Raw genomic sequence first — 12,325 nt, 5'->3', positions numbered from 1 at the left:
TAACTTTAAAAATGTAAGTCAAATAAAGCAATTGAGTTGGTCAAAATATTCACATTTTAAACATAAAATTACCTACTACGCAATCATGTAGTAATACAATCAAAACATATTTTATATACATAATGCATTATAGGAGATATCTTAGCTTTGAGTCAAATTAAGCTATTCAGATTCAAAAATGGGTGGAAATAATTGAGAAATGGTAGATTGAGTCTTTATAGATTTCCATGAAAAACTGATGAGTACATGAAAGAAATCGTATTTTAAAGGAAGTTTCACACATGCTCATTGAGTTGCTTTTATTAACAAAATCTTGGTGTTCAGGCGAATGATCCTTAGTATATCATGACATCTGTCATTGACATATATCACCTGTCTAGTATATAGACGTAAGCTTAGATCCTAAATAAATATATATTCTTATGTAGGTACTTAAAGTATGCCACATGACATTTTTTAAAAGCTATTTAAGTAAAAATTGGTAAGTGCGCGAGCACACACGCACAAAGCAACAAAGCAACAGTGTTGTTTTAGACCACTCTAGCTACTACAGAAATGTGTTTCTTACAGCTCTGGAACTTGGGAAAGCTATGATCAAGAAACTGGCAGATTCAGTGTCCAGTGAAGGCCCACTCTCTGGTTCATCTATGGCTGTCTTTTTCTTTCTTCTTCTTTTTTTTTTTTTTTTTTTTTTTTTTAAAGACGGGGTTTCACCATGTTGGTCAGGCTGGTCTTTTTCTTAAAATCTCAGATGTTGTAAAGGACATGGGAGCTCTCCAGTGTCTCTTTAATAAGGACAGTAATTACATTCATGAGGGCTCTGCTTTGTGACCCTCCTTCTAATACCAACACATTGGGGTGACAGGATTTCAGCATATGAATTTTAGAAGATACAAACTTTCGGTCTATTGCAAATGTGCAGTAACCTCTTTAACTGTATGTAATTTACACGTATGGGAACCACAGAACATGTTGGTAGTTTGGCAGCTTGAAGTTTTCAGATCAGCAGAACATCCCTTGTGGTGAATGGTGAGAAACTGTTGAAAGGCTGAAAAATAATTTAAAACTCAGTGTTCCTTGTGAGAATGAAATAGTAATGGTTCCAGTGACTGAGATAAGATTTGTGGTAGCTGCTCAGACTTATATATCAGAACCTGTATGTAAAAGATATAAAAAATCAAAAATGCTTAATGGAGGAGACTGTGGTAGACTGTGTTCAGTACAAGGAAGTAGGATCAATAAAATAAAAAAGCTATCAATAATATGATCAAACTGTGCCTACAGATAGATTACACCTTCAGAAATAATTTAAAATAAAGTTTTGCTATTTAAAAAAAGTTTCCTAGGGCATTAATAAAAAAGAATATTAGATTATTTTGAAGATGATAACACTAACTTCATTATTTCAGTGGTTGCAGTGGACTAAAATAAAACACTGAAATAAGTAGTTGTATATCCTTACTCTTTATAATCATGCCTCCAACACATACACTTAGGAACTCACATACACACTAACAGAGATATTCATAGAGTGAACAAATAAACAGTCAAGCACACAATTCTCATGTTAACATGATCTGTTGAGATGCTTATATCCTCCCTGCCAAACACTAATATAATGAACAAAGTGGTAAGGTACAGGTTTTTCTGCTAATAAGTAGCACCTTTTCGAAAACCCAAGCAAAATGTGAGAACAATGAAACTTCAGTGATTTGGGAAGGATCACAGAGTAGGTATAAAAATTGGTCCCCTGAATTCCACAGCCAGAATATGACAGAAGAAATAGTGAGAAATAAAAAACACCCTGTTTTTTTTTTTTGGCCTACTTGCTTAAATAGAGAAGTTTTCTGCTATTAACCTGAGACAACTGAGTAGAGAAATGTAATTTTTTTTTTAGAAGTCTTAACCTGATACTTAGCCTCCCAATGAGTCATGATGACCTCTTGCTCAAATATAGGAGGAGAAAACATAAAAATCTGATAGGCATTATACCTCCAAATTAGCTAACACACAAGAGAAAATGTTTTGAAAAATCTGATTACAGCTTTTAGCAGCTTTAATTAATTTCTTCACTTCCTCCTGTCATATTTTTCAGCACAAAAGTAAAGATTAAAACACTTTTATCAAATAAACAAACACTAAGTAACTATCAGATAATTTGCTCATTCAGTATATCTCCAAAACAGAAAACAAACATACAAAACTTCGAGAAAGATATTATACATGAGAATAATAATTCCAGAAAAAGTAAGAATCTGTCAGAAAATAACGTTCAATATTATAAAGCAAATTGAAGGATAAAAAAAGGACCCTATAAAAGATTTCTCTGTTGAGACACAGGAGGACAAAAAATAAATGAAATTAGCTAACAGATGAACTAAAGCTAATAATCTTTTTCATATGTCTCATGTTTCAAAAAATAAATTGAAAATGAGGCAGTTCAAAACTGAGAGCCATATAGAAGTAGCAAAATTAAATACTGTATACTTGTAACACAATCTTTCATAAGAAAAATGACAGATGAGCTAGAAAACCATAAAAATTAAACTAAATAATTAAATAAAGATTAGAGACATTAGAAAAAGGAGCAAGTCATTGTGATATATTTCATTTGTATTACTCAGGCAAAAATAAGTAGGAGACAAATACATACTTAGGTAGATGACTGAAGAATATTTTTCTGTAGTAAAGAAAGGATTAAATTTCCTGCTTAAATTTGACCTCTGTGTCCTATGGAAAAAACTCTAAAGATAGAAAAAATACCAAGAAAAAGTACAATGAAATTAAATTTGAACAAATCAGAAAAGATATTATGGTTTCAGGCAAAAAAGACAAAGAAAAGACAGCAGACTCATCTCAGATTTCTCCAGTGTAATATTCAATTGGTAGAAGACACTGGAACAAGAAAAACATTCTGATGAAAATGTATGACCCAGGAAAACTGAATGTAGAAACATTTTTATTTAAGTATATATTTCATGCTTGGTATGCTAAAACTCATAAGATACAGGATTTCTCAGACCCTTAGAAAAATAATTTTAAGTTATGACAGGTTTCAAAAAACTAGAAGAGTATTAATTAGACAATGAAGAAGCAGTGGTTGAAGGGTTAGGTAAGATCTGTATTATTTTCTAAATCTAACAAAATGGGAGCATTCTAACTGTAGAAGCTTGTGTTGAATATCAATTTGGAAATGAAAATATTTTATAAAAATTCATCATTAAAAACAGTAAATAAATGTCAAAAGAAGAAAAAGTTTGCTAACCCCAGTTTTTATGAAAAATTAATATATCAGAAATCAATAAATATAAAAACAATGAATGTGTTCATTTTAAATTTTGCAGATCAAAACAAACGCTAAATTATTAAATAAATTAATTAGCTAATAATAGGCAGCAAATCACATTACCAGAAAGACAAGCTACATTTCACCAAATCAAAGACTCCATCAATGTTTTAATGATATACTCAATATTTTACATCATAAAGAAAAAAAGGAAAGATATGCTGTCAGTTAAACTATTTTACACTGCTTTCTCATTTCTCAGACTGTTTATATTATGCTAATTGAAAGAATTCTGACTCCTCTGAGTTACCTTTTATTTTACTAGTCTTTAAGTTTTATATACAACCACATTTTCTATGCCATCAAGAGTGTTATAGAATCAGCCTTTCTTAAAAGAGTGTCCACTAGGGCCCTTTGAATTTTTTGCAACTAATTTACAGCATACCTCAAGACTTAAATATGATCTAGTTTAGACTAGGTTTTGATATTGTCATTCTTCAACCTTCAGAGGTAACCTTTTATGCTCCATAAATTGGCTAAAGTATTATTGAAAGTTATTCATACAGATTCGGAATCCTCTAAGTCACATTTTGTTTTCTTAGTCTCTATGTTTTTAAATACAACCACATCATCTATGCCAAAGAGTGTTATGGATTCAGCCATTCTTAAATGAGTGCCCACTAGGGCCCTTAGAATGTTTTGCAAATAATTTATAGCATACTTCAAGCCTTAAATAATTTAAATATGATACTTTAATTTGCTGCATATAACAGGCAATCTGCATAAACCTCAGGAACACAATGTAACAAAACTTTCTCTATTTTGGAAAATCTTCTTTCTTTAGGTTCTATGAAACCCTTGCTCAGTGCTTTGCTAGTAAATATAAAATTCATTCATTCTTCCAATAATGGATATTGACCTCACTAATATAAAAATTTTACTCATTCCTATTTTATTTCTGTGATAAATTGTGTACAAAATAACTTAGTTTTATTTTAATGCTAAGTTATAATGTAATCTTTTTGGAGACATATTTACAGTTAAATTCAACATGTTTAGTACACAAATTCCAGTAACTTATTACAACTAATGACTATATGTATAGCATGACCAAGTTCAACTATACAAGGCAGTTATTAACTCATTTTGACTACAGTTTAACCAAATGGTTGTAAGATGTATTTTTATTATATATTTAAAAGTAGGGAAAAATGCCTCTTAGAATTGGTGAATATAGTACATTAATTAATGCATAAAATTTATTAAGAAGCAAAAAGACAGAATGCATGGTAAAATTTGGAAAAATAGAGATTTAAAAATTTGGAAAACAAATTTTTAAAAGGACTAAAAAAATTCCTTATATTTTAAAGTAAATTAGATAAATTAGCAAACACAAATTTATGTTTTAAACCAGGTGTTTTAAAATAAAGGAAACGATAGCATACAAATTAAACCCACACACTCCATAATTCAACATAAATTATATGAAGTAAAATTTAAGCAATCATCTCAAGTAAAATAACAAAATAAAGATATGAAGAAAAAAAGAAAGTCATAAACATAAATTAACTGAAATAAGAGAAGAAAAATTAATAAATAAAACAAAAAGTTGATTCTTCCATTAAAAATATAGTAAAATAACAACCAAAAAATAAAAACCTAAGGGATGGCAGAAGCAAAATATAAAAATAAGAACAGTATGTCTATAAACAAATTTAGAAATCTAAATGTGAAAATAACTGCAATTTCAGAGAAAAGTATTAAACTAAACTCTAATTCACTACAAATGCATTGGGAAAAATTTGGGATAGTTTTTAGGGAAACTGTGATATGATTAATATTTACAAAAAATATACTAAAGGAACCTACAAGAATAATTGCTATGGAGTTGAGACTTTTAAAATTTACATCCCAATAAGTGTCTGCATAAATAACTTGACAAACTCTTTCAATTTTTTATTTTTATTTTTATTTTTATTTTTTGAGATGTAGTCTCACTCTGTTGCCAGGCTCAAGTGCAGTGGCATGTTCTCAGCTCACTGCCATCTCTGCCTCCCAGGTTCAAGTGATTCTCCTGCCTCAGCCTAGCGAGTAGCTGAGACTACAGGCACCTGCTACCAAGCCCAGCTACTTTTTGTATTTTAGTAGAGAGGGGTTTTCACTATGTTGACCAGAATGGTTTCCATCTCTTGACTTCATAATCTGCTGGCCTGGGCATCCCAAAGTGCTGGGATTACAGGCGTGAGCCACTGTACCCAGCCTTAAATTTTTAAATAAGCAGTAATACTGACTTCATTTTAATAAGTCTACAATAAAGTAAAAGAACAAAAGTTAACAACCAATTTCTACATGTTTAATATTTCCATAAAGAAGCATTAGTCTTATACTAAAAAGTCAAAGTGAACCACTTCCAGGATGGATGATTACTAAAGGACCTCTGAAAATCTCTTCTGTAAAAGCTGTGAGGACAATAGCAAAAATTGACAAAATCAACTTTGTAAAGTCTCTAAATTAATAAAAGGCTTTCAACAACCAGAAGAGCATTTATTTAAGAATAAATGGCTGAATCTTAGTGACAAAGGCAAGCTTGTGGGAGGGGGCTCGGGGGGGCGTTGGTTTGCTCTGTTCCTACATACTGTTTCCAGTCACATGATAGCCTCAAAAATCAGTAGTCATGTAAGAGTGGTAACAATTGAAAATAGCAGCTTGACAGCCATTGGAGAACACAGAATAAGATTAGAACTCACCAAAAGACCTAGCTGCAGAGTATTATCACTGTATTACGTAGCTATTAAAATAACTCCTTAGTAAAATCTTATTCTCAGGGATGGTCTTTATTTTATCTGATTTAGAGCTCACGAGATGGGAACCAATCTATCCTCAGTATAGTTTTTGTTTTGTTTTGTTTATTTTTATGGATTTAAGGGGTACAAGTATAGTTTTGTCACATGGCTATATTGCACAGCAGTAAAGTCTGGGATTTTAGCGTAACCATTCTGTCACTAATACACTATGGTAACAATATGGATATTTCTCAAAGAGCTAAAAATAGAACTACTATTTGATCCAGCAGCCCTATTACTGGGTATCTAGCTCCAAAAAATAAATAATTACATAAAAAAGATACCTGAACTCATGTTTCTTAGGGTGATGTTTTGCAAATAATCAGTGATTTTTAAAGTCTTACCAGTTTGAAAAAACAAGAGGCAGAGCTAAAACTCTGAAAAGAAAGAACTGGTCCACAGGGGGCTTTAAAAAATCTCCGATATATTTATCTATTATGTTACACATATACACAGAACTGTGTGTACAGCCAGGGGAGAGTTGAGAAGGCGCTAATTCCTTATTTCCAATTGATTTTAAGGATCTTTGCAAGCAGGAATTAAAGGTTAAGCCAGAGCTGTAAAATTGCAGAACATAGAAGGAATGCTTTAGCACACATCCAGAACCCCTCAGGAAAGGCTGGGAGAGTAACTGATTTAAGGCATTTAATAAAATATCTGTCCATTTATTAGCTGATCAATAACGTAAATAAGCTGAGTCTACCATGGCTGTTTATGACAAAGAATATATATGAGAATTAGGCTGTTCTTGAATTGCTATAAATAGCTAAGACTGGGTAATTTATAAGAAAAGAACCTTAATTATTGCACACTTCTGCAGGCTGTACAGAAAATATCGCAACATCTGCTTCTGGGGATGACTCAAGGAGTTTTACTCTTGGCAGAAAGAGCAGTCACTTCACATGGCTGAAGCAGGAGCAAGAAAGCAAGTGGGGGAAGATGCTACACACTTTTAAATAAGTAGATCTCATGAGAACTCACTTACTATAGTGAGGACAGTACCAAGGCAGATGGTGCTAAACCATTTGTATTAGTCTGTTTCCGTGATGCTGATGAAGACATACTCAAGACTGGGTAATTTATACAGGAAAAAGGATTTAATGGACTTACACTTCCACTTGACTGGGGAAGCCTCACAATCATGGCAGAAGGCAAGGAGGAGCAAGTCACATCTTAAGTGGATGGCAGCAGGCAAAGAGAGACGGAGCTTGTGCAAAACCCCCAGTTTTTTCTTTGTTTTGTTTTTGTTTATTATTATTAGAGATGGAGTCTTGCTCTTTTACCCAGGGTGGAGTACAGTGGCATGATCCTGGCTCACTGCAACCTCTGCCTCTGGGGCTCAACTGATTCTCCTGTCTCAGCCTCCCGAGTAGCTAGGGTTACAGGTATATGCCATCACACCAGGCTTTTTTGCACTTTTAGTAGGAAGGTGTTTCACCATGCTGGCCAGGCTGGTCTCAAACTCCTGATCTCAAGTGATCCACCTGCCTCGGCCTCCCAAAGTGCTGGGATTACAGGCATGGGCCACTGCACCAAACCCTAACTCCTTTTTTTTTAAAAAAAAAAAAACATCAGATCTCCTGAGACTTATTCACTATCAGGAGAACAGCATGTGAAATGCTGCCCCCATGATTCAATTATCTCCAACTGGGTCCCTCCCACAACATATGGGAAGTATGGGAGCTACAAGATGACATTTGGGTGGGGACACAGAGCCAAACCATATCATTCTGACCCTGGCCCCTCCCAAATCATATGTCTTCACATTTCAAAATCAGTCATGCCTTCCCAACAGTCCTAAAATGTCAACTCATTTCAGGATCAACTCAAAAGTCCACAGTCCAAAGTTTCATTTGCTAGAAGGCAAGTCCCTTTTGCCAGAGCCTATAAAATCAAAAGCAAGTTAGTTACTTCCTAGATACAATGGGGGTATAAGCATTGGGTAAATACAGCCCTTCCAAATGGGAGAAATTGACCAAAACACAGGGGCTACAGGCCCCATGCACGTCCAAAATCCAGCAGAGTAGTAAAATCTTAAAGCTCCAAAATGGTCTCCTTTGACTCCATGTCTCACATCCAGGTCACACTGATGTAAGAGGTGGGTTCCTATGGTTTTGGACACTCCACTCCTGTGACTCTACAAAATGCAGCCTCCATCCTGGCTGCTGTCACTGGCTGGTTTTGAGTGTTTGTGACTTGCCCAAGCACAGGGTACAAGCTGCTGGTGGGTCTGCCATCCTAGCATCCTACAATCCTAGGAAGATAGTGGTGGAAATTATGGGAGCTACAGGATGAGACCTGGATAGGGACACAGAGCCAAACCATATCACTATTCATGAGAACTTCACCTGCATGATTTAGTCAGCTCACACCAGGCTGCACCTCCAACACTGGGATTACATTTCAATATGTGATTTGGGGAGGTACTCACAAACAAACTATATCAATATTTTAAAGAATTAGTTCAGGAAAGTCATTAAACAAAGAACAACAATAACAATGGCAATAACAAAACTCCAAAGACAAGGGATAAAATTGATTTCCATGGTTGCTATATTATTTGATATGTGTGATTGTTAAAAAAAAAAAAAGAGGTAGAAAAAGAAACGGGAAAATATGAACCATCCGCAGAAAAAAAGCTAATTAAAATAGTTAATAGAAACTGTAAAGATGAAGCCCAGATGTTGAACTTAGTAGACAAAAGTTTCAAAATTAGCTATTAAAATACAGTGTTCAGTTTTACAACTCTTTTAGAATGTGTCTAGTAGGTTTTCTGCTCTTTACCAGAAACCCTCTGTGCTACCAAAAACAAATAAATAAATAAATAAATAAAACTATGTTTCAAGATCTAAAGAAAATTATGCACAAGGATTTAAAGGGAAATATAGAATAATGTTTACAATAACAATATAAAGTAATATATTTTTTAAAAGAGAAAACCATATTTAAATGCTATATTTGAAAAGTACAATAATTGAAATGAAACAGAGGTATAACATTTTCATCTGACAAAATAATAAATCACAAAACTCAAAGGTATACCAGTAGAGGTTATTTAGTCTGTTTTTAAAAAAAGAAAGAACAATGAACAGAGCTCCAGTAACCTCCAGGGCATCATCACATTTATTGACATGTATTGAGAGTGTCAGAAAGAAAAAGAGAGATAAAAAGTGGCAGGAATGATATTTGTGACTTTGGAAAGTCTAAACTACCTTAACCTTCACTTTCCAAGAGTGTTTCTCACACACACACACACACACACACACACACACACACACACATTAATGGATACACTAAAAGGCTTAAAAAACAAAAAAACTCCCAGGCAGATAACTCAAGAGTTCAAACCTAGCTGCCTAAAAATGTCATAGTCAAACTGTTGAAAGACAAAAAGATACTTTTTTTCCAACTTTTATGTTAGATTCAGGGGTTACATGCATAGGTTTGTTGCAAAAGTATATTGCGTAATACTGAGGTTTGAGGTGTGCTTTACTCCATCACCCAGGAGTACACATAGTATAAAACAGATAATTTTTAAAGTGGCAAGTAAAAAATGACTCAAAATATACAAGGGAGTTTCAGTAAGTTCAGCAACTTATTAATCATCAGAAGCACTAGAGCCATAAACTGGTGGAATGACATATTAAAGTGTTGGATAAAAAGATGGTCAAATCAATAATTATACTGCAAAACTACTGCTTCTAAAATAATGAAAAAATTTAGACATCGTCAAATTAATTTTTTTAAAGCCTGCAAATATTTAGAGCCAGTAGCCCTACTCTGTAAAAAAAAATAGTAAAGGGACATCAAATGACTAAATGAAGAAACACTGCTGAATGTCTTGAATCTACAGCAAGAAATAAAGAGAAAATATATAGAAAAGGTAATTACATAGGTACAATTTTTTTAAAAAAAGTATAAGTGTAGTTTTGGTTTCTAACTCTTCTTCTCCTTTATAATTTATATGTCTTACAGGTTCAAGGTGTTTGTAGAATTCTCTGTCCGGTTATTAGTTGATCAATAAGCTAAATAAGTTGAGTCCACCAAGGGTACATGACAAAGAATATAGTTTAAAATATGTATAGACCTGTGTGCAGCAATAGTTATAAAACTGTAGCATTATTAGTACAAAGAAAGGGAGAAGAAATGCAGCTATATTGATATTTTATATTGTATATAAGATAAATTGCTATAAATCTAAACTATATGATTTTAGGTAACATGTTTATTGCAACCCTCAAGGAAACCAATAAGAAAATAACCTAAAATATAGTAAAAAGAAACAGCTGAATAATTAAAATGAACACTAGAAAATATTTAATAGAAAACAGAAATATGGGAACATAATGACCTAAGACACATAGAAAACAGAATATGATCCAAGATGGCCGAATAGGAACAGCTGTGGGAGTGCAGTTCCCAACGAGAATGCAGAGGATGAGTGATCAAAAGAATTTTTTCTGCCCACAGAATAGCAGATTCCCAAGTGGAAAAGTGCCACAAGTCTCTAGCATGGCTGTTTCAGCCGGCATAGCGGGTCTCGAGGCACTGTTTGAACTGATGCCTGGAATGCCTGGGAGACAGTTACCCATTCAACTGAAAAAAAAAGGGAGCTGAAGCGGGGATCCAGGTGATCTGGCTCAGCAGTTCCCACCCCCACAAAAACCAGCAATCAGAAACGCTCTGGATTGAGAGTTTCACAGCAAGCACAGCTGGACCCAGGACAGTCCAGCTCTGTTAGGGGAGGGCATCTGCCATTACCGAGGCAGTCCACCACTATGGAGGCACTCGGCCATTACTAAGGCAGCTCACCATTACTGAGGCAGTCCTCCATTACTGAGGCAGTCCACCATTACCAAGGCAATCCACCATTACCGAGGCAGTCAGCCATTACAGAGACAGTCCGTCATTACTGAGGCAGACCGCCATTACCAAGGCAGCTCTAACTACACCTCTGTAAACAAAAGTGCAAGGAAGCTCAAACAGCAGCTGGGCTGGGCCCACAGCAGCTCAGCAATGCCTCTGCTGGCAGACTGTGACTAGGCTACCTCCTCCCTGGGCAGGGCATCTCAGAAAAAAGCCAGCAGCACATCGGGAACTTACATATAAACCCCACTTTCCCAAAACAGAGCACATGGGAAAAAAAGGAGGTTATGAGTTCCACTGCAGCAGCCTTAAATGTACCTGCCCAGCAGCTCTGAATGGAACAACGGAGCTCACAGCTCAGCATTTGAGCTCCTATAAGGGATAAAATGTCTCCTAAAGCAGCTCCTAGAACCCCGTATATCCAAAGAGACACCTCGTAGAGGAGAACTCAGGCTGACAACTGGCAAGTATCCTTCTGGGACAAAGATAACAGAAGAAGAAACTGGAAGCAGCCCTTACTGTTCTGCAGCTGCTGCAGGTGACACTCAGGCAAGCAGGATCTGAAGTGGACCTCCAGCAGTCCTACAGCAGAGGGGCCTGACTGTTCAAAAGAAAACTAAAAACCAGAAATAATTTCATAATCAATAAAAAGGACATCCACTCAGAGACCTCATCCGAAAGTCACCAACTACAAAGACCACAGGTAGATAAATCCACAAAGATGGGACGAAACCAATGCAAAAATGATGAAAAGACCCAAAACCAGAATGCCTCTTCTCCTCCAAGGGATCACAACTCCTCACCAGCAAGGGAACAAGGCTGGATGGAGAATGAGTCTGATGAATTGACAGAAAAAAACTTCAGAAAGTGGGTAATAACAAACTTCTCTGAGCTAAAAGAACATGTGCTAACCCAATGCAAAGAAAATACGAACCTTGAAAAAAGGTTTGACAAAAGGCTAACAAGAATAAACAGCTTAGAAAAACATATAAATTAATTGATGGAGCTGAAAAATGACACAAGAACTTTGTGACGCATACACAAGTTTCAATAACCGAACTGACCAAGCAGAAGAAAGGATATCAGAGATTGAAGATCAACTCAATGAAATAAAACGAGAAGGCAAGATTAGAGAAAAAAGAGTAAAAATAAATGAACAAAGCCTCCAAGAAATATGGAATAATGTGAAAAGACCTAATCTATGTTTGATAGGTGTACCTGAATGTGACAGAGAGAATGAATCAAACTGGAACACACTCTCCAGGATAGTATCCAGGAGAACTTCGCCAACCTAGCAAGGCAGGCCAATATTCAAGTCCAGGAAATACAG

The 12,325-nt window shown here is 35.0% G+C and overlaps 1 non-coding gene across 1 annotated transcript; it reads left to right on the top strand.

The window, feature by feature from the left end:
* The first annotated feature begins 8,863 nt into the window (after positions 1-8,863).
* LOC119467263 lies at positions 8,864-8,925 on the top strand. Its single transcript, XR_005195805.1, has one exon. It is a non-coding gene; the product is annotated as a U7 small nuclear RNA (small nuclear RNA).
* The last annotated feature ends 3,400 nt before the right edge of the window (positions 8,926-12,325 follow it).

The sequence above is a fragment of the Cebus imitator genome, unplaced genomic scaffold (genome assembly GCF_001604975.1).
Source record: "Cebus imitator isolate Cc_AM_T3 unplaced genomic scaffold, Cebus_imitator-1.0 Scaffold271, whole genome shotgun sequence".
Lineage (NCBI taxonomy): Eukaryota > Metazoa > Chordata > Mammalia > Primates > Cebidae > Cebus > Cebus imitator.
Note: the sequence above shows the minus strand (reverse complement) of the source record. Positions and strands in the feature narration are given on the sequence as shown.